We start from the raw sequence: 20,566 nt of genomic DNA, 5'->3' as shown, positions 1-20,566 counted from the left end.
CAGGTCAAGGTCCAATCAACTAAAAGGCTGATTTGCAGAATCACGTCACTTACTTGCCCCCAATAGAAGTCCTCAAGTGGACATTTTCCTCAGCTAATGAAAAGGGCAAGACTACTACTATTAATGATGAAGGCATTCGTCCATTGGATGGTTAGTTCCGCAAAGCTGCTTTTATTCCACCAATGATGACTCTGCCGCCGATGCCTCAAAGCAAAATCCTCAAGGCACAGCTCCAAGGGTGATGACTGATCGTGAGCTTCTCCTCAGTCTTCACCAGAAGGTCAATCGCAACCACAAATTGGATAAGTCTCATTTTGGTTCTATTCTTCACAACATGACTGCTACACACAATGCAGTGAAGAAGAACCACTTCTACCTCCATGAAGTATTCAATCGCACCTGGGCTGTTCTGTCTCATCTCTATGGTGAAGAAGATCTGAAGCAAATGGGTTTCAAGCAGGACTTTGAATGGTCTCAACCACCAGCGAAGAAATTCAAGAAAACCAAAGTTCTTTCCTTGGTAGCCAGCTCATACTGTTCATCTCGCGAGACTAGTGAGCATGAAGATTTGGAAGACACTATGGCAGGCCCTACCTCAACAACCGACCCCAACAATGTTGGCGCTCCTTCATCGACTCAGTGATGATATTCTTTAGGGGCGTTAGTCCTCACTTTTCGTCCCTTTTGGTCATTCGATGACAAAGGGGGAGAAATTTGAGTTAGTCTTCAAATGGGTCTCTAAATGGGCGTTTTTCTAAATTACAACTCTCGTTCTTCTGAGAATTTATTGGATCGAGTTGTAAACTTAAACCCGATGGTGGTCCGATACTTTTTGCTATGTTCTTCAACATGCTATTTCCTCATATGTGTTAATGCATGCATGTTGAATCACGTCAGTCACCATATTTCATCATGCATTTCAAATTCTTCATATCATATATGTTAAATGCGTTTATGAATTACAATATATAGGGGGAGAACTCCATGATTCTACTCTTCAAATGTGCATTGCTTCAAAAGCAAATTCCTCAATATGCACATCTTCAGGGGGAGTTCTTCTATATCTTGCAACGAAATTCCTCAATATCAGTATTTACACTTCATATGTTTATCCCCGTTGAAAACTTAACCTATATTGTCATCAATCACCAAAAAGGGGGATATTGTAAGTGCATCTAGTACCCCTTAGTGATTTTGGTGTATTGAAGACTTATAGGTTAAGGGACTAATGCGTTTGTGAGTGTACACAGGTATATAAGTCTACGAGGAGTTTGATATTTACAGAGCAAGTCGACCCCTAAAAATGAATGTCTTCGACTGAAGACTTTGGATTTCTGAAGACTTTGAAAATGAAGAAATTGGTGTGACCGTGAAGACTAGTTATTTATACGAGGAACATGAAGCGTGAAGACTTTTGTTTTCCTAGTTTCATTTTCTATTTCTTGTGTCATAGGAAACACCGTACTATTAAAGGGGGTTGAGGTAAAACTAAGGAAAAAGTTTCCAAGTGATGCTCAACTCAAAATCCTACATCAACCAATCCCTTCGAGTGAAGCCATTGGAAATCTCATACAGTTCAGTCAATTTCTTCAGTGACAGAGACGAAGTTCTTGTGGTCTCTGAGGAATTTGTCCCGACTGAGGAGTTAGGAATTCGCCAGTGTGGATTGCCTACAAGTGAGGAACATGATAGCCCTGAGGAATTTGATAGTCAAATTTCCGACTGTTGTTGTGCTATGCGCCAGCTGTCCCAAAAATATCTACCCACCTAACGGTCATATTATTGAAGGGCATTTATGTCTTATCATGTCAGGCTGCTCCCTAGGCTATAAATAGCCGCCCGCTACAACCACTAGCTGGTTGGCTGCTCCGTGAGAAACTGACACTTGTCATTGAGAGCATCCCATCCTCCGAGGACTCTGAGCAAATTTCATCAACTGAGGAAAAACCCTAAACCCTAAACCAAACACCTATAACCCAAAGTGATTGAGCATCACTGAAGAGATTGTTCCTGTGTGGAACCAATGCTTGTTACCTTTGATGATTGTGCATCCTCCGGATGGTTAGGCGTCATGGTCTAGAGCATCCAAGAGGAAATTGTGGATCACCGAGTGACCAAGTCTGTGAAGGTTTGGAAATCACCTGAAGACTTACCACGAGTGATTGGACGAGGTCTGTGTGACCTTAGTTCAAGGATAATACGGTGAGGACTGTGTGTCTGGGACTGTGTGTCCTCGGGTTTAAATACCTAGCCGCTCTAACTAGACGTACAACTGTCACAGTAGTTGGAACTGGTCTACCAAATCATTGTCTTCACCAAGCTTATTGGTTCTAGTTCCTCAAAATTTTCATTTCTTCATTACTGTGTTGTGTACCTGTTCATATCTGTTTGAAGACTTTGACTGAAGACTTTCTCAATTTCCTCAGTTCAATTTCTTCAGGCTGCTTGTCTTCATTCTGTTTTATCCTGTGCTTACGCTTTTTGTACTCTGTGTTTTGTTTCTAATCCATCATGATGTCCATGCTTATGTTATGTCATGTCTGCATCTGAGTACTTATTCCGCTGCAAGTAGTTCTTCGCTTAGGAATTTCCTCACCCTGAAATTCCTTAGTGAAGAATTTATAAAAATCGCATATTCACCCCCCCCCCTCTAGTCGACTTAACGCACTTTCATGCCTGCTATGCCACAGCCGTCTAAATAAGCATCATAGTGTTCCAGGTCTCTATCGCGGTTGGAAACTCTCCCTCGATCGGAATAGCCACCAGTCGTGTAGCTGCAGCGATCATATTATCCACCAGGTTAGAATAATGGCCAGAAGGTGTTGGTACCCATTGAGGTGGGGTCAGATCCCTACAAGGCGGGTCTGGCACACGAGGCTGAGTCGCCGCTCCAGTCCCTGGCGCCTCTGTGGCCCCGATTACACCGGGCGGGTTACTCATTCCTACTCTGGGTGTGTTAAAGAGGTTTCTCCCCTCGTATTGCGGAGGCAGGCGGCTCTAGTGCCTCCTTCGAAGAACAACATTAGACGCGTTCTGATCTAGACTCAGGCGAAAGGCTTCTGCCCTAATCCGCTATGACTCGACCTCCATCGAAGCTCGCTCCGTTGCCATCCTGGCGTTCTCTGCATTAAGATCTTCTTGAGCCTTGGCCACCTCATCTCGCACCTTTGCAACCTCTGCATTATGCTGCGCTTGATTTGCTGGAGTTACCTCCATGGATAACAGAGTCGTCAAAGTGCCCAAGAGCTTAGATAAAACTTGAGCTGGTGGCCGTGCAAACACTACTAGGAAAAGTCCTGCTACTGGCGCACCTGTTTTGGCTACTAATGGCGCACTACAGGTGTGCCACTAGCATCATGCCATTAGAATTTTTTACTAATGGCCCACCACAGGTGCGTCATTAATATCTGGTATACTAATGGTGCACCACGCACCTCCCAGGGGGGCATATTTACCCATATGCTCTGGCTTAGTAATGGCGCACTAGTTGATGATGCGCCACTAAAGTGCTGAGTGGTGTGCCACTAGTATGATGATTAGGGATTATTTTTTTCTGATATTTGCACAGGTTACAAGACATATTACTGCACAGAATATAGAGAGCACAACATATAAACAACATATTTATCGAATACAGTAGAAGATTAGTCTCCGAATACAATTCATCATATTAGTCTCCGAATTTAAAATACCGAACAAAGTTAGAACATTACAAGTCTCGAGACCGCGAGTAGCGAGTTTGTCTTCACATTACAAGTCAATATCGATCATCTAAACTACCATCACATAGAAGAGAGCTGCGGTCATCACGATGAGCATCATCGCGATGAAACTGGTCTTCATCTGGTTCCTCCAACGCTCCCTCCTCTCTCTCCCGCTAGATAGCGCGCGTATCTAGCTTCCGCCTCTACCCTAGTGATGTACCCTTTGTAACTGTTACCGCTGAAATGATGAACCTGTCTCCGACACTCCTCCCAGTCGTCGTAGACTCCGGGAACCTTACCCTTGTACACGACATACGACGGCATCTCTATGCACTACCAAACAAAATGTTAGTACCAATTCACAGACAATACATAAGCAATATATAAGTATGCAACTAAAGGATCAGAAGAGAAAAGCAAGACATTAATAGCACGATTCATGGTCCTACTAATAAATAGCATCGATTACATATAAGTTGAATGACTGTCCAAACCAAAGAGACATACAAGTTCATTAAAGTTTAATTACAACATGAGCCAATCGATATTTCAGAACAACACATAGCATCACTACTTTCGACTCGACTCAGGGACCGGAGCATGGATGAAGCCGCCGTCTATCGTGATGGTCATGAAATCACGGGCGTTGTCAGCCTGCATTTGTAGCGTTGTTTCTATGTCACTGTTGGACGGTTGATATCTGAGGTAGAACTGCCCCGAGGTACGAAGGACATCTTGATGGATGATTTCCGCAAACTCCAACTGGATGCAAAAGAATTCTTGTCTGATGTCCACGTCCTGGATTGCCGACAAGCTTGTGGCCCAATCTTTGAGATTATTTGGTAGCAGAAGGTGATTATGGTCCCGTACGATCGCCCGCATGTGATGGAGGGCGTAGTAGGCATCCTTCTGACCGCCAGGCGGCTGCTTGACGCAGGGGAATGTCGTATTGTGGGCGAACACGTGCTTGCCGTACCTACGAATTGGCCTGGTGAAGGTGCCTCCAGATCTGGCATAGCCGGGGAGAACATCATCAAGAACTTTCTTGATATTTGTGTAGTCTTTCTTACGGTCCGAGTCGAAATATGTGGCCATGGAATATTTCGGGCTTAAGAGGATGACTGTGCAATGTGTGTCACTACTCAAAACACGGAATGTTAGGGAAAAAAAAGAACGATCGGAATCTAAGAAATCATATGTTACGGAGCGGTGAGGGGATGACTTACTCAGTAAAGTAAGGCACGAGGAAGTTATCCTTATATGGGTTTGTCATAATGACACCTTCGAGGTATGAACTCGCGACTTGCCGGTCCCCAACGCTGCCCAAGAGCTTGGCACACATGTAGAAGGGGTCGACTATCACGATGTCCGGGGTCTTGTCTCTAATGATCCGCATCTCCATACTCAGTGAAAATAGCCGAACGAAGGTGTAGTGCAGCGGATGCAGGTTAAACATAGCGAAGATGTCGTCAAACCGCAGGACGGTCATACCCCCAATGGCGCTATCGACAAAGCCCTTGCCCTCTGGCACCTTGGCCACGAAAACCAGGTATGCCACATCATTCTCGGAGAGACGCCGCTTCTCCAAAGAAAGAACATGGTCATGTAGACTCCGCATAGCACCGGTTGCAGCATTGAGCAGATTAGTCGGTAGCATCGGCCTACCCGCCATATGCACCCTCCTCGAGATATCCTTAGGTGAAGTGGCCCGTCCTGAGCATGGATCGTACTCGGTGCCGACTGGCTCGCACCCTTGTTACTCTTTCTTTTCCCTCCCTTCTTCTTCTGTTGTAATGGGATCGAGTTCTGCTCACAGACCGCCTTCTTGAGTGTGTTGGGGCTGATAATATTTCGCACCTCGGCTATCTGAGGCTCGGTGAAGGCAGCAGCTGGAGGCGTCTCCTGAGAACTGAACGCCAGACGATGCCTGTTGCAACTGGGTTTCTCCGCGGTACCAGCTAGATCGCGGTCGTCTTTTCCAGGGTTGGGTTCTTGAGAAGGAGGCCCGAAGAATTCGTCACCGTACCCATGTTCGGCAAAGTACTTATCGACGTTGGTAAATGTACCGTCATCATTGTCGTCATCATCTGGATCATGTGCCATATGCATGTTCGGATCCTGTGCCATAGGGATGTCCGGCATGTCCAGTAGCGTTGCGGCGGTCTTGCCATGGCTTGGCGCCGGCACGACTGGCGGTGTTGTCTGTGGGGTGGTGTCCCCCGCCCCCAAATGAATCTGGCTCTTCGGCCAAAGCAGGGGCCAGCTTACGCAGGCGCTGAGGGTCATCACATCATTTTCGTCGGCCCCAGCGGGTCGAATCGGAGGTAACAACTCGCCGCAGCCTGGCAGCACCCGAACCAGTTCAACCCTATACACGGTGGGTGGCATCGGATTACTGTGGAACACGGGGTTTCCCGGTTGAACGATTCTGCCCTTGGCAACATCGATCAACTCGCCACCCACGAAGTGCAGGAGAGTGCATGGAACGTCGGCGGCGCCCTGCGAAAACATGTAGGGCGTCAGGGATGCCAAGTGAAAGGCAAGGAGATGAAGTCATCGGCCGAGAGGCTTAGTTACCGTGAGGGCGTTGAGCTCGGCTAATGTCGAGGCACCGCCAACGGCGGGCGTGCAACTGACGGATGGGCCACTTGCTGCCGAGGTGCCGGCCGGCGTACACCCGGGTGCATTAAGCTCCAATGCCCATGCCGACGTTGGAGACACCAATACCGCCTCCGCTGGAGACACCAATGGCGCTGCCTGCGCATTGTGCGAGTTGTTGGCCGTGAAGCTAGGAACCGGGGGCTGCCCCTATTGGCCACCCGCAATCCACGTCGTCAGCCCCAGAATCAAGATAGGCATAATGGCGGTTAGCGTCGTTCCCAGTTGTTGCTGCACTTGCTCTTGGACAATCTCTGGAATCCGCGCCACTTGTGCCTTGAGTTCTTGAACCTCACGCGACTGGCTTTCAGAGCTGGTCTTTCTCTCCTTTCACCCACCAGCGTTATAGTATGACGACCATTTTGTGGACAAGCCTTTGCCGGCCACACGACCAGCTGACGACGGCTTACTGAGCTTATCCTTCTTTTTCATTACGTTCAACGCCCTATTTAGAGTGTTGTCCCAAGGGGAGCTCTGAGACGACCCCACGCTACTGCTTTCAGTCTCCTGCGGAAGGAATGTGAACCATTTAGAAATTTGGCTTCATTAATTAGAATGCAACCATATGGAGCTAATTATGCGGGGGTGTATTCCTTACTAGAACACGCTCAAGCGCCCTGGTCTTCGGATCCGTGGTAAGCTCCTTTGTTATCGGGTCCTCCTTGTACCGGGCCCTGACATAGTTCCTGGTCTGCTTGTCACGGTATTTCTCAAAGCGGGGCGGTAGGCCTTGCTCGGCACGCTCCGCATCCTCCTTGTCCCATATAGGCTCCGCCACTCTGTAACCGCCGGGACCGAGTTGGTGGACCCCTAAGTTCAACTCCCGCATTTCTTTCCCCCACTGACTTGATTCCACGGTTGCGTTGCTCTCGCACTTGATCTTGAACTCCTTGTAATCATCTTCGCTGATCGAAGGATTTTTCGCCTTGATCTTCTCATAACTATCACCTTTGTCAATCATTCTCTTCACCGCGCTTCTCCAAGTAGACAGGGCCGTGCTCATCCTCGTGAGGGCGGCACTGTTCACTTTATTCCCTAAGAGGCGTGTGTTTGCAAAGTCAGCGGGGAACTTGTATCGTTCGTGCAGCTTCGTGAAGAGGAGGCTGCGCAAATTCCCTCGGTCCTTATGCCTTAGTTTCTCGGTGTTGATCGAGACGATGCTCCGGAGAATGCACCCGATCTGAACCGAGTACCCCTTGACTAATTCTTTGGGCGCCATTGGATGCCCGTCAGAGTTCACTTCAGTAAATTCCTCCTTGACGGTGCCGAGCACGTTCGGGCGCCGGTCCTTCTGTTGCCTCTTTGGTCGGCTGCCATCTGTGCGTGCGCTGCCATCATCAGTGGTGGCATCCTCGGCGGCACCATCAGTGGTGTCATCCCCGACGCCACTAGGGGTTGTGTAGTCAAGATCGGTGTCTTCCGCGGCGTCCTCATAGCGGTGAGGTTCTTCCTCCATCTCCTGGGACAGCTCCCAGAATTGCTTGCCCGAACCGCCGGCCTCATCGTTGTGGGCCATGTTTCACTCTAAATAGGAAAAAAGTTTGGTCAAATAGTTGGTTATTGTCAAGGAACAAGATCATGGTCTCATTATTTAGGGTTTGTCGACACCGAGGCATCCTCAAAGCTAAGCATTTATCATTTAGGGTTTGTCGACGCCGAGGCACCCTAAAAGCCAAGGTTTTATAATTTATGGTTTGTCGACACCGAGGCATCCTAAAAGCTAAGCTTTTATCATTTAGGGTTTATCAATGCCGAGGCACCCTAGGTTGACTGATATATATGGGTATCTTCTAATAATATACCCTATCAAGAAAAGGGAAGGAGAATTCTATGTTGGGCCTAATCACTTGTCTCTATTGCCACCTATGATTTAATGCGGCAAGAATAAAGGGGCAGTTGATCCTACTTAATTAAGTACTAAGATAACCCGGCCCATGCATTAGTCGCAAGTACCCCATATGTCCTATTTTTAGCAAAGTCATGCTAAAATTCACGGAAAAAATCAGCATGACCTTTGCTGAAAATAGGACATATGGAGTACTCGAATTTGCCGGAACTGAAGTTAATCGACATTCCAGCAAACTCAAGGGCCTCTCTGGGTACCTGCAAAATCATCACGACACAATGGTCGGAGACAAAACCCAGCAAACTAGCACCACAATGTGCCTCTACTTTCATATGGATGAAAAGGTCACAGACCATATGGTCCTCTGCTTTCATATGGACAGACATCAGCTCAACTTATGTGAGCTTCCATTCCAGATCTAATAGGTCACCCAACAAAAAATCATCAATAGTTTAGCAAGTCTGTACCCTCAAGAATGAACATATAGCAATATCTGTTGTGCCCCCATAACATACGGAAATCAAAATCAGCTTAACTTAGATGACAATGTATATACTTGATCACATTATATAGGTGTTGCAACAACGTATATACTTTATCACATTATAAGTCCTCACACCATCAACTATGACAAAATCTGAGGGTATAAGTCTAGTTACATTCACCCAACTCTAATCAATTCAACTACGAGTTGCTAATTCGACAACCTACAAACTGATGAAAAATTTATCTGCCATGACCACATCCAGGAACAGTTCTATTATAACACAATATTTCAGGGAAACACACAAAAGAAAACAATTCTTGTAATACATTGTTAACAGGGCATGGATTTTACTCCTACAGCAAGAACAACAACCCTGGGAGAAACACATGCTCAAAAATCAAAAGCTTCTGCAATAAATAAATAAATAAAGACAATTCCTAAAACTTGCTAGTAAAATAGTACTATGTGTACTAGAGGAGTCTTGTCAGGCACACATATGCATATTCAAAAACCAAAACAATGATAAGTATAAGCAAGTGTAACTGGTCGCTGAAGTAGCTCATGTCATTGCTTCTATCTGTCATGGACTGGTTTTTCAAGCAAAGCAGGATCATATTACAAGGATAGTAAACAAAAATCAGATCACCTTCCTCTTCCTCACAACATCACAACACATGGGCATAATCGCCACTGTCAGGCTTATGTATAATAAGAGGACGGTAGTGTGGCTGCAGACCAAGTAGGACGACCAATATTGAGAGTTACAACTACTTAAGCAAACAAAAAAGCAGGCTCAAACAACTAAATAAAAACACCACTCCCTTCAGAACTAGACAAACTGATACAATTCAGTTGAGTTTTAAGGTTGACTAATTGCGCCCTTGTAAGTGCCTAGCAAACAGACTACAGTAATGGCATAAAGAAAGGAACATGCCAATGCACTCCAGGTTTTGCAGCAAGTTGTACTTAAAACATTCACCTTAGACAATCCATGACTGTGTATTGCGTTAGATAATGCAAACAAGAACAGAAGGCAACTTTGCTTATATAGAAATGTTGGCAAATGCAAACTCCCAAGTCTAACCAGGAAGCATCAGACGCCGGTGCATAACACTGCTCACTCGCTTACACACACTACCGCCCCAAAATTCAGAACATAACCTAGTACTTGGCACGTCGGCTCAATCAGGCATGGGGCGAAGCAAGGGGAAGAGGAGAGGGGAGGGGCACCTGCGCAGGGGCCGGGTAGTGACGGACGGCGGCGAGGTTGCACGGGCGACGGACGGTGGAGGCAAAGCCGCTCAGTGAAACAGAAGGCGGAGGCGACGACGAGATGGGGTCGATCGGAGGAAGAAGACGTGCTCCGGCGGGCCTCCTCCTCCTGGTGGACGCGGGCCTCCTCCTCCTAGTGCTCCGGCGGCGACTCCGGCGGTGGAGCGAGCGCGGGGGTCGTCGAGTGCGGGGGAGGCGACGGGGGCGCGGGGGCGGCGGCGGCGCAGTACGTGTTGGGGCAGCGGGCGGGTGAGATGTGATCGATTGGGGAAGATAGAAAGGGGACTGGGGATTTTAGTGGGGGGGAAGGGTTAGCAATGGCGCACCACGTAGCGGTGCGCCATTAGTAAATTTTTTTTATAGCAATGGCACACCTCCTGGCGGTGCGCCATTAGTAATGTTTTTTTGGATAGCAATGGCGCATCCCCTAGAGGTGCGCCATTAGTAATCTTTTTTGGATAGCAATGGCGCACCCCCTAGCGGTGCGCCATTAGTAATTTTTTTTAGGATTTTTTGTTGCCTAGCGAGGGCCGGCAGTGGCGTCTTGAACCCTAGGTCTCGCTCGGGGGGGGGGGACGGGTGGGTGGTGCGCTCTGCCGATTCCGTTCGGGGGAACCGAGCAAGGAGACAGGGGAGGGTGCGGGGGGTCGGCGGCGGCGGTGGAGCGGGGGAGGGTGCGGGGGGTCGGCGGCAGCGATGGAGCAGGGGAGGGTGCGGGGGGTCGGCGGCGGCGGTGGAGTCGGGGAGGGTGTGGGGGGTCGGCGGCGGTGGTGGAGCGGGGGAGGGTGCGGGGGGTCGGCGGCGGCGGTGGAGCGGGGGAGGGTGCGGGGGTGCTCGGCGGCGAGGGGGGTCTGGCGAGGGGGGATAGCGATCGAGATGGAGGGGGATCGAGATCGAGTGTCCTCATGAATATTCAATATTTTTTCATATTGAATATGAAAAAATATCATCAAATTTGAAAAAATATTCATGAATTCAAAAAGTGCCCATGAATTAAATTTAAAAATATTCATTAGTTCAAAAATATTAACAAATTGAATACTTTTTGTGAATTAGAAATTCAATACCATAATAAACATAAATAAATATTCATGAGGACACTAGAACAGAAGAAATATCATTTCAATATGTCGAAATACAATCGAGAAATGAAGGCTACAATTTAAATACAATCGATCTTAGCTAGCTATCTGTTCACAATCTTCTTTCCCTTATTTTTTGTAAATGGAGTTCTTCTCTTGAACGGACGTCCTTTAGGTAGGGTGGTCCTGCTTCTTCTTGTGGTGTATGCTGGTACTTCATCGTTGTCGTCATGTTCCATCTTCGGGTCGCCGTACTTGTCGAAGTCTTGCTCATTGGCGACTCCATCCATTCCGATGATCATCCTTTTGCCTCTCCTCACGACAACACGACTGGGCTTTGACGGGTCGGTAATGAAGAAGCATTGGTCCACTTGGGAAGCCAGTACCCATGGCTCATTTTTCACGGTGACGTTTGTGCCCGCGGTCTTGGATTTGGCTTCGGGTATAACCATGGTGGTGAAATACCGGTCTTCTTTTATGACGCTCTTGGCCCATCTGACACGGAACATCGGGACCTTCTCTCCAGCGTAGCTCAGCTCCCAGATCTCCTCGACCCTTCCGTAGTATCTGTCCTTGTCGTTACCGGTGTAGGATTCCATCGTTACCCCGGAGTTCTGATAACCATCGCTCTTCATGTCCTTTCCCTCGGTGTAGAATGTGTAGCCGTTGATATCGTACGCCTCATACGTCATTAGGTTGTGCTCAGCGCCCTGTGACAAGGCGAATATGAGTTTTTCTTCCATGGAAGAATCCTCATGTAAAGGGTACGACAGAAGCTTCTGCTTGAACCAACGCGTGAAACATGAGTTGTGCTCTTTGATTATATCTCCGTCCGTCCTCTGTTGGCCTCGGTCATTGTACATCTTCTCAATAAAGGTTTTGTGCTCTACCACCCAAGGATCGACCACGTCTATGTGTTGTAGCGCGACTAGGTTTGCTCTTTCAAATTCGGCGAGTCGACCCTTGAAGTCGACATGCATTTCACGGCGACCCTCATGGTGACCCCATCCAGCGAGCCTGCCGAGGTGCCTGTTGACAGGTAGACCAACGGGGTTCTCGATGCCTAGATAATTCGTGCAGTAGGAGATGCACTCTTCGGTCAGAAAGCCCCTGGCTATGCTTCCCTCTGGACATGACATGTTGCGAACGTATCCTTTGATGTCACCATTCATCCTTTTGAACGGCATCATGCTGTGCAGGAACGTCGGCCTGAGTTGGATGATATCCTCCACGATATGGACCATCAGATGCACCATAACATCAAAGAATGCGGGCGGGAAGTACATCTCAAGCTCGCATAGTATCACCACGATCTCGTCATGTAGCCTTGTGAGTTGCCTCACGCCAACCGACTTCCGAGAGATGACGTCGAAAAAGTTGCATAGGCCAAATAGCGTTTCACGGACGTGTGCATCGATGATCCCACGGATTGCAACTGGAAGTATCTGCGTCATCAACACGTGACAGTCGTGAGACTTCATCCCGCTGAACTTCTGCTTCGCTAAGTCTAGGTATCTGCTTATCTTCCCCGCGTAACCGTAAGGAAGTTTTACTCCTACGAGGCAGGTGAAAAACTGATCGATCTCCTCCTGACTTAGAGTGAAGCACGCAGGGGGGAAGTCATTTCCGGTCTTCTTGGCCTTTTTGTCTTTGCGACAACTTTCCGTGTCCTGCTTCGCCTCATCATCATCATTAGCGTGAAGCTCCTCCCTGATGCCCATTGATTTCTAGTCTGCCCTTGCTTTCGGCCCATCTTTGGCCCTCTCTGGCATGTTGAGCAGGGTACCGAGCAGACTCTCGCACATATTCTTCGTGATATGCATGACATCAAGGCTGTGAGGCACACGGTGGATCTTCTAGTACGGCAAGTCCCAGAAAACAGACCTCGTTTTCCATACCTTCAGCAGCGGCTCTCGCGCATTTCGCTTCTTTCCCAGCTCTGGCGCCTTTTGCTTCTTTCCCGGCAGTGGGCAATCTTTCCAATTTTTCAACAGCTCATCTATTTCCTCGCCGCTCCTCGTACGCGGGCGTCTTCGGGGTTCGGTTTCACCATCGAACAGATCCTTGCGTTTTCTCCACGGGTCATCGTCGCAAAGCCACCTTCGATGTCCCATGAACACGGTTTTTGAAGACCCGGGATCTCTATCTAGCCGGTGATACGTTGTGTCATCCATGCACCTGATGCATCCAGAAAATCCGTGGACCACTTGCCCCGCGACATATCCGTAACCGAGATAGTCCTGCACCGTCGTGAGCAGTGCGGCTCTCATAGGGAAATATTCTTTCTCTGCGGCGTCCCACGTATTGGCTGGCGTTTTCCACAGCATGTCTAGCTCCTCTTTCAGTAGCCCCAAATATAGATTGATGTCGTTCCCTGGTTGTTTCGGCCCTTCAATTAGCATACTCATGTGAATGTACTTCCTCTTCATGCACAACCAGGGGGAAGGTTGTACATCCACACAAACACAGGCCAGGTGCTATATGTGCTTCTCTGGCTTCCAAACGGATTGACTCCATCGGTGCTCGCGCCCAGCACGATGTTCCTTGGATCGTTCCCAAATTCTAGGTGTTCGAAGTTCAACGCTTGCCACTGGCTCCCATCCTTAGGGTGACTCGGCATCTTGTCTTTTTTATTTATCTCTGGATCATTTGCGTCATCTTTTCGCTTCTTCTCCTCCCTATCTTCGTGCCAACGCAGGAGCTTTGCTACCTTAGGGTCCGTGAAATACCGCTATAGATGAGGAGTGATTGGAAAGTACCACACCACTTTCCGAGGAGCTTTCTTCCTCTTCTTGTATCGAGTGACGCCGCACACCAGACATATGGTAGACTCCGCGTGCTCGTCCCGATAAATGATGCAATTTTTCATGCACACATGGTATTTCACGTGCGGTAAATCCAGAGGACACACGATTTTCTTCGCCTCCTCGAAACTGTTCGGGCACTTGTTCCCGTTGGGAAGACATTCGTGCCAGAATGACATGTTCTCGTCGAAGCATGCGTCGGTCATTTTGTGTTTTACCTTCATCTCCAGAGCCATGAGCGTTACTTTCAGGCGGGTATCCTCGGGCCTGCATCCTTCATACAATGGAGTAACCGCGTCTATCTCCAGTTGATCCAGCTTGGCTTTCTCTCGGGCGGCAGCTCTTGCGTTATCCGTCTGCTTGAGAAGCAGCTCTTGAATATGAGGGTCCTGCACCCAGCCCATCGATGGTCCATCGTCGTCTGCTCGGGCATCTTCATCTTCATGATCATGCCCTTCGTCTTGATCTTCCTCATCATCATGTCCGGCATCTTCTACATGATGACTGTGTACAGCATCACCATCGTGATCATGTCCTGGAGATTCTTCGTCTTCTCGCCCGCCCTCGCCGCGGTGGTTGTCTTGCTGCCCTTCTTCATTTCTTGCCCGGCCCCCATGGACGACTTCATAGTCATCTTCATCACCTTGCCACCGATAGCCATCCATGAAACCACGCAAGAGCAGGTGGTCCCGCAACTGCCCGCAATCCGGATCCGCAATAAGGCTCTTCAGCTTGCATCTTCGACACGGACATCTTATCTCTGTCTCGTTCTTTTGAAGCATCTCGGCCTTCCCGGAGCTCAAAAACCTATTCACAATGCCTTCGGTCATCGTGCGGACCATGGTCGCCTGCGGGGTAGAGCAAAACGATATTATAGAACCAAGAAAAAATTTGGCATGACTTTCCCTAAAAATAGGACCAAAAAGAATGCATAGTGCCAAAATTCTCGCCGAAACGGAAATGAATCAACATTCGGGCAAAATATTGGCAACTATCGCATTTCAAATACCAGTACCTGCAAACACAAACATATATGCAACACCACAAACATATGCAACACCACAAACATACATAGATCTAGCTAGGCCATAAAAAGTGCATGTGCACGTTGTTGGAGGGAGAAAAAAGTATATCTACAACATAAAGAAAGCTTTCCCCTTACTTACTTATCAAAGAAAGGTAATTTAACCACTTAATTTGGATGAATCTATGGTGCAAATGAGGTGAGGAGGAGGAGGCAGCCAAGACAAGCTTGGAGGAGGAGGTGGAGAGAATGAAGTGGGGAAAGTGAGTGTGTAGGTGGCTGTCCAAAATATCTAGCTGGTCCCAGGTTACTAATGGCACACCAACTGGTGGTGCGCCATTAGTAGTTTTGCAAAAAAATGATAGTAGTGGCGCACGGGGTGAGTGGTGCGCCATTACTAGTTAAAACTAGTAATGGCGCACTGTGCCCAGGTTACTAATGTTAGTAGTGGTGCACCAACACATGGTGCGCCACTGCTATATAGTAGTGGCGCACCACATGTCTGGTGCGCCATTAGTGTCCATATTATCTATAGCCCTTTTCCTAGTAGTGAAAGTCGCTGGCCCCAACTGTCGCAGCGGCAGTCGATCCAGACGTCATTGCTGCTGTTGTCGATGAATTGATAGCCGGCCCAGTGCCAGCCATGAAGATCACAGTCCTCGAGGGCGGCTCATAGGGCTCTGGAATACTGTTACCATCGTAGTAGCCCCCAAGCCCGTCATCTTGAAGCTGATAGATTGATTCAGTTTCTCCGGTCGAGGACTCATCACCTGAATAGACGGTAGTCTCTCCACCAGACGCAGAATCTTCCTCAAGATCTGCCCCATGTACAAAGCCAATGAAAATGTGCTTCCGGATGGGTTGAACCCTAGTAGGTCGCGCACGCCAAGCTGTCTCAATGATGTTGGTGTAGGCGTCCAACTTAGGCTCTAACTCGCCGATCTTGCCGATGAAGACGAGAATTCCGCCAAAGGAGACCCGGTATCCGTACTTGATTGAGTCGGCCTTGGGGCCCCAGCCATCATTGTCGATGTAGATCTTGTCGCGGCGACTCTTAGTTAGACGGCCCACGGCGTATCCTTTGATCCCTGAGAAGTTGCCCTTTCAAGAACTCGAAACCACCATGCTTTGGCCCCACGGTGGGCGCCAACTGTCGTGGACTTAACACGGTAGATGCCCTTGTGAAAGGACTTAGGTGTGGAGCCATCGCAATGTAGGTTAGCTCGAAGGGGCTGCACAGAACAAATGACAGAAGATTTACCCAGGTTCGGTCCCTCACAATGAGGTAAAAGTCTACGTCCTGCTTCTGGTTGTATTGCTTGAGTTTCGATTACAAGGGAGTGATCACGCTTGACCTAGCTATCAATCAGTTGTCTCTTGAGTTAAGCCTCCGCCGGGTCTCACCTTTATATACACAGGTTGAGGCCCCGAGGCTTACAAGAGTCCGAGCTGGATCGCACAACGTGACCGGCTCGGTTTCTAAGTCGCCTTGCCTTGCCAGGCAAGTCATCAATTGACGGCTCACACTTCCGAGTCTTGGGCCATCACCGGACCTGCCCCTTAAGCCGCAGTCTTCCTGCTTCGTCTTCTTGGGCCTTCTTGGGCCTTCTTCATATTAAGCCGCCAACGGTGTAACCCGGCCCCTCCTGGCCGGGTCACACCTCGGAGTCATATCTCCAACAACCTCTCTTTTTCTTTCTTTTTGTTTCGTTGTGCTGTTTGTAATAGTTTGAACCGGTTTTCTTAGTTTTTTTTTCTATTTTTCTTGGTTTCTTTAATCATTTAATTTGATTTTTTGTGTTTCTTCATCAGTTCTATTTTTTTCCCTTTTTGCTTATTCTATTTTTTCAACACATGGATTGTGCATTCTTAGTATACACGAAGGGAAAATTGACGCACATTGAACATTTTCAAATACAAGATGTATAGTTTTCAAAATAAAGGATATTTAAAGTTATTTAGAATACATGTTAAACATTTTTCAAGTACACATTGAACATTTTTTAAGCACACGAATCAATTTTCAAACCTGCATGAACATTTTTTTAGGTTGTATATTTTGTCTTTTTTTTGAATGGTACAAAACATTTTTTATACTATGAAAACATTTTCTTAACATTTTTATAATTTTGAAAAACTCACGTGCATGTTGTTGAAACATGTAATGATATTTTTTTAATGTCACATACACTCTTTTGAGTCGTATGAAACTTTTTTGAACTATGTAAATATATTTTTACATTGTATAATCTTTTTAAAAAATCACATACATATTCTTTCAAACACTTGATTTTTTTAATGTCATATATACTCTTTTGAGGGTTATGATACATTTTTCCGAATTATGCAAACATATGTTTACACTATATAGACATTTTTAAAATTTTCCGAACATGTTTTGTGAACTATGTGAATATTATTCCGGAAATGCTATCTCCATTTTTCTAAGGGTGCACAGACTTTTTTATACATTGAATGAACATTTTTTATACGAGCGAGTAACATATTTTAAGATTGAAATAATATATGCTTCCATTTGAGAAATATAAATAAAAGTAATCAGAAAACAAAAAACATGCGCTAGGAGCCAGCCCTCCCTCCTGTGATGGGCCGACCGATTTAGGGGCGCCTAAGGCTAAGGGTTATTTCATCTCATAATAAAGCACAAAGCACCTCCCTAGTCAGCTATGCAGCTGATGACTATATAATCTCCCGTGGCTAGCAAATGTAGGTGGTGAATCAAATGTGGCTGAAGCTAACTGTCCATGTATTGCTTCCTTACTTTCTCTGCAAGATGAACTAGACAGATGGAAACAAGGTCAAAAGAAAACTAGACACAGGAAAACACTAGCATTCTCGCTGCATTTACTAAGTAATCCATGCCAACTCATTCAAATTCATGTCTCTAGAACTAGGCCGTTAACAGTAGTAGCACAGGTTCTCGTGATTTTGGATCAACCATTGGGCCTAATAACCCATCCGCAAAGATGTCACTAGAACTAGTCCTGAAACTGAGCCCAATCAGCCGAAAGTTATGAAACACTCGAGGCCATACTGGATGGAAGGTTGTGAATGCTATATCTCCCCTATCGAACCTCCTTTTCTATACGGGGCCTTAAGCGTCAATTTTCCGACTAGCGCTCACATGCTTCATGAGTTGGTCCAGATCATTAACACGAATGCTCACTTGATCCCACCATTGACAAGCATGTTTGCTCGCTCGATTCTTCTGCAGGTTCAATCGTTCGTTAAGCAAATGACCCTTCACCATTGACTTTTCGAAAATTTGGAAAAAGTCAGAAATTTGAAAAAATGTCATTGATTTGAAAAAAGTTCATCAAATTTGAAAAAAAAACTGAAAAATTTCATCCGTTTTGCAAAAAGGTTCATTGAATTTTGAAAAAAAAATCTCAAATTTGGAAAAGTTTCATCAATCCTAAAAAAAAGTTAATCAATTTATAAAAAAGTTCATGGATATTGAAAAAAGTTCATGAAGTTCTAAAAATGGAAAACAAAAAATTAAAGAAAAGGAGAAGAAAAAGGAAAAAGGGAAAAGAAAGATAAAAAATAGAAAAAGGTAAAAGAACAATTATAAAAATAAAAGGAAAAAGTAAAGAAAAAGATCAAAAACGTAAAACCAAAGAAAACCGGTCCAGAAACAAGATAATAAAAACAGTTGGCAAACTTCTGAAAGCTTCCCAAAACCAGTGATCGAACTATCCTGTATACATTTTAATTGGGCCGGCCCATGAAGTATCGATGGATGTAGGGGTGTGCTCTCGTTGCCGCCGATTTCTTTAACCGGCGCAACGGGTGTCGAACAGGAAATGTCCTCGCCTATAGCGAGCCTACCATCCACTACAAGAAATATGTCAACTAGTGACCTTCTGTCAGTGACCCTGGAAGAATTGGTCATAGATCCATGACCATTTCAGACCAATTGGTCAAAAGCTGTTCGGGGGGCTCCAAACCCTAAACTATAACGACCATTTTGGTCAGAAAGGTCGTAATTTCCTTACACGAAATGGTCATAAAGCAGATAGCACTGGTCTGCTGCCTTATTTCTAGCTGATCATGACCAATATAGATGGTCATAACCTTGTAAATTGTGGTGGGTTGCTATGACTAGGCGCCACCTCATCAGTTTTGCCTATGTGTCATGTCCATGTGGCAGTTTTTGCCCTAGGTTGTGAAGCAACCTATATTTCTGTCATTCCCAAAATTCCCAAAAAATCTCATAAATTATTTGGGTCATATATTCGTCAAATATGTAAAAAACCTTCCTTGCCTAGTTCAAAAATAATTCAAAAATATTCATTTTCCTATTCTGTTCAGAACAACAGTTTGTGAAGGAAGTACCACTTTGGCATGTACAAATAGTATCCATTTTCTACAGTTCTTTCCAATGCTTAAATAACCATCCTCCACCAAATGTCAGCTCAATCCTTTCATTATTTTGAGCCCAGCTTCAACATTCGTATTTATGTCCAGTGTGGTACTTTGCAAAGCAAGTACCACCTAGGCTCCTCCTTTTGAGATGAAAATTTGTGAAGACGGTCTTCTTAGTAACTCATCATCCTCAGCCAAAACTCACGCCCATTAGCCATGTGCATTTCCCGTACCGCTAATCAAACACTTGGCTGCTTATTCATGTTTGAGCATCGATCGGTCTCTTCGTGAGAATATTATGTTGTAATTTTCTTCCTAGCACCTACCTGGGGAGTGCCCAACCCACTAGACATGCCTAGGCTGCCCAGAACACATGGCAACGCCACGGCCACGCGGTGACCTCGCGGCGGGCATGCGAGTTTACGCGCTCTAGAGTTGGGGCCCTCGGCCACCGTCCAAACCTCAACGTATCGCCACCAAACCATGTATTTCTGATTAAATAGGTACTTATTTAACTAGAAATTATTTTTAGAAAAAATAACTAGCAAACTATGAGGCAGCTACAGTTCAAATTTGACCCGCTTTCAACTGAATCGGCGGGAATTTGTCTTTTTCACCAGAGGTGGATCAAAACTTTTGAAACCCAACCATTTTGTCAATTGTGCATTAAATATATCCTAGTATTTTATAAAATTGATTTGGTCCAATTTTGTAACAAATATATGGTAGGTCCTTCATAAAAAAACTCATTTCAGGCACTCGGAAAATGGAAAATGAATTTTTCGTGCAAACAAAATGAAAACTCCCTTAGGCAACATTGTTTGGAATTCCAAGATGCACCCTTGTGCACAATATGAGATCATTTGAACAAACTATGCCATGAATGTGGCCATAAGATTGATCATTTGGCTTAAAAGCCATGAATCTTCACCCTGATAGCTCATTTCTGAGAACACTTTTTTTAAATAATTGTCGTATAACAAGTTTGTTATTTTTCCTGAAAACTTGGTCACATATGATGACACAACGCGGAGGTTTCCCAATTTTTTGATTTTTTTTTGAATTTTTTATGCCCATTTCAAAATGCGGTCAAAACGGCGGGAATGACCGTTCCTACCTAGTGGTTGAATCTTGTAATTTTTTTGGTGTTTCTCTGATTAAATAGGTACTTGTGTACCTAGAAATGATTTTGGAAAAAATAAATAGCAAACTATGAGGCAGCTGCAGTTCAAATTTGACCCGCTTCCAATTGGATCGGCGGGAATTTGTCTTTTTCACGAGAGGTGGATCAAACCTTTTT

Source organism: Triticum urartu, chromosome 6A (genome assembly GCF_056163025.1).
Source record: "Triticum urartu cultivar PI428250 chromosome 6A, HENAU_Tu73, whole genome shotgun sequence".
Classification (NCBI taxonomy): domain Eukaryota; kingdom Viridiplantae; phylum Streptophyta; class Magnoliopsida; order Poales; family Poaceae; genus Triticum; species Triticum urartu.
This window is presented reverse-complemented; position numbering follows the sequence as displayed.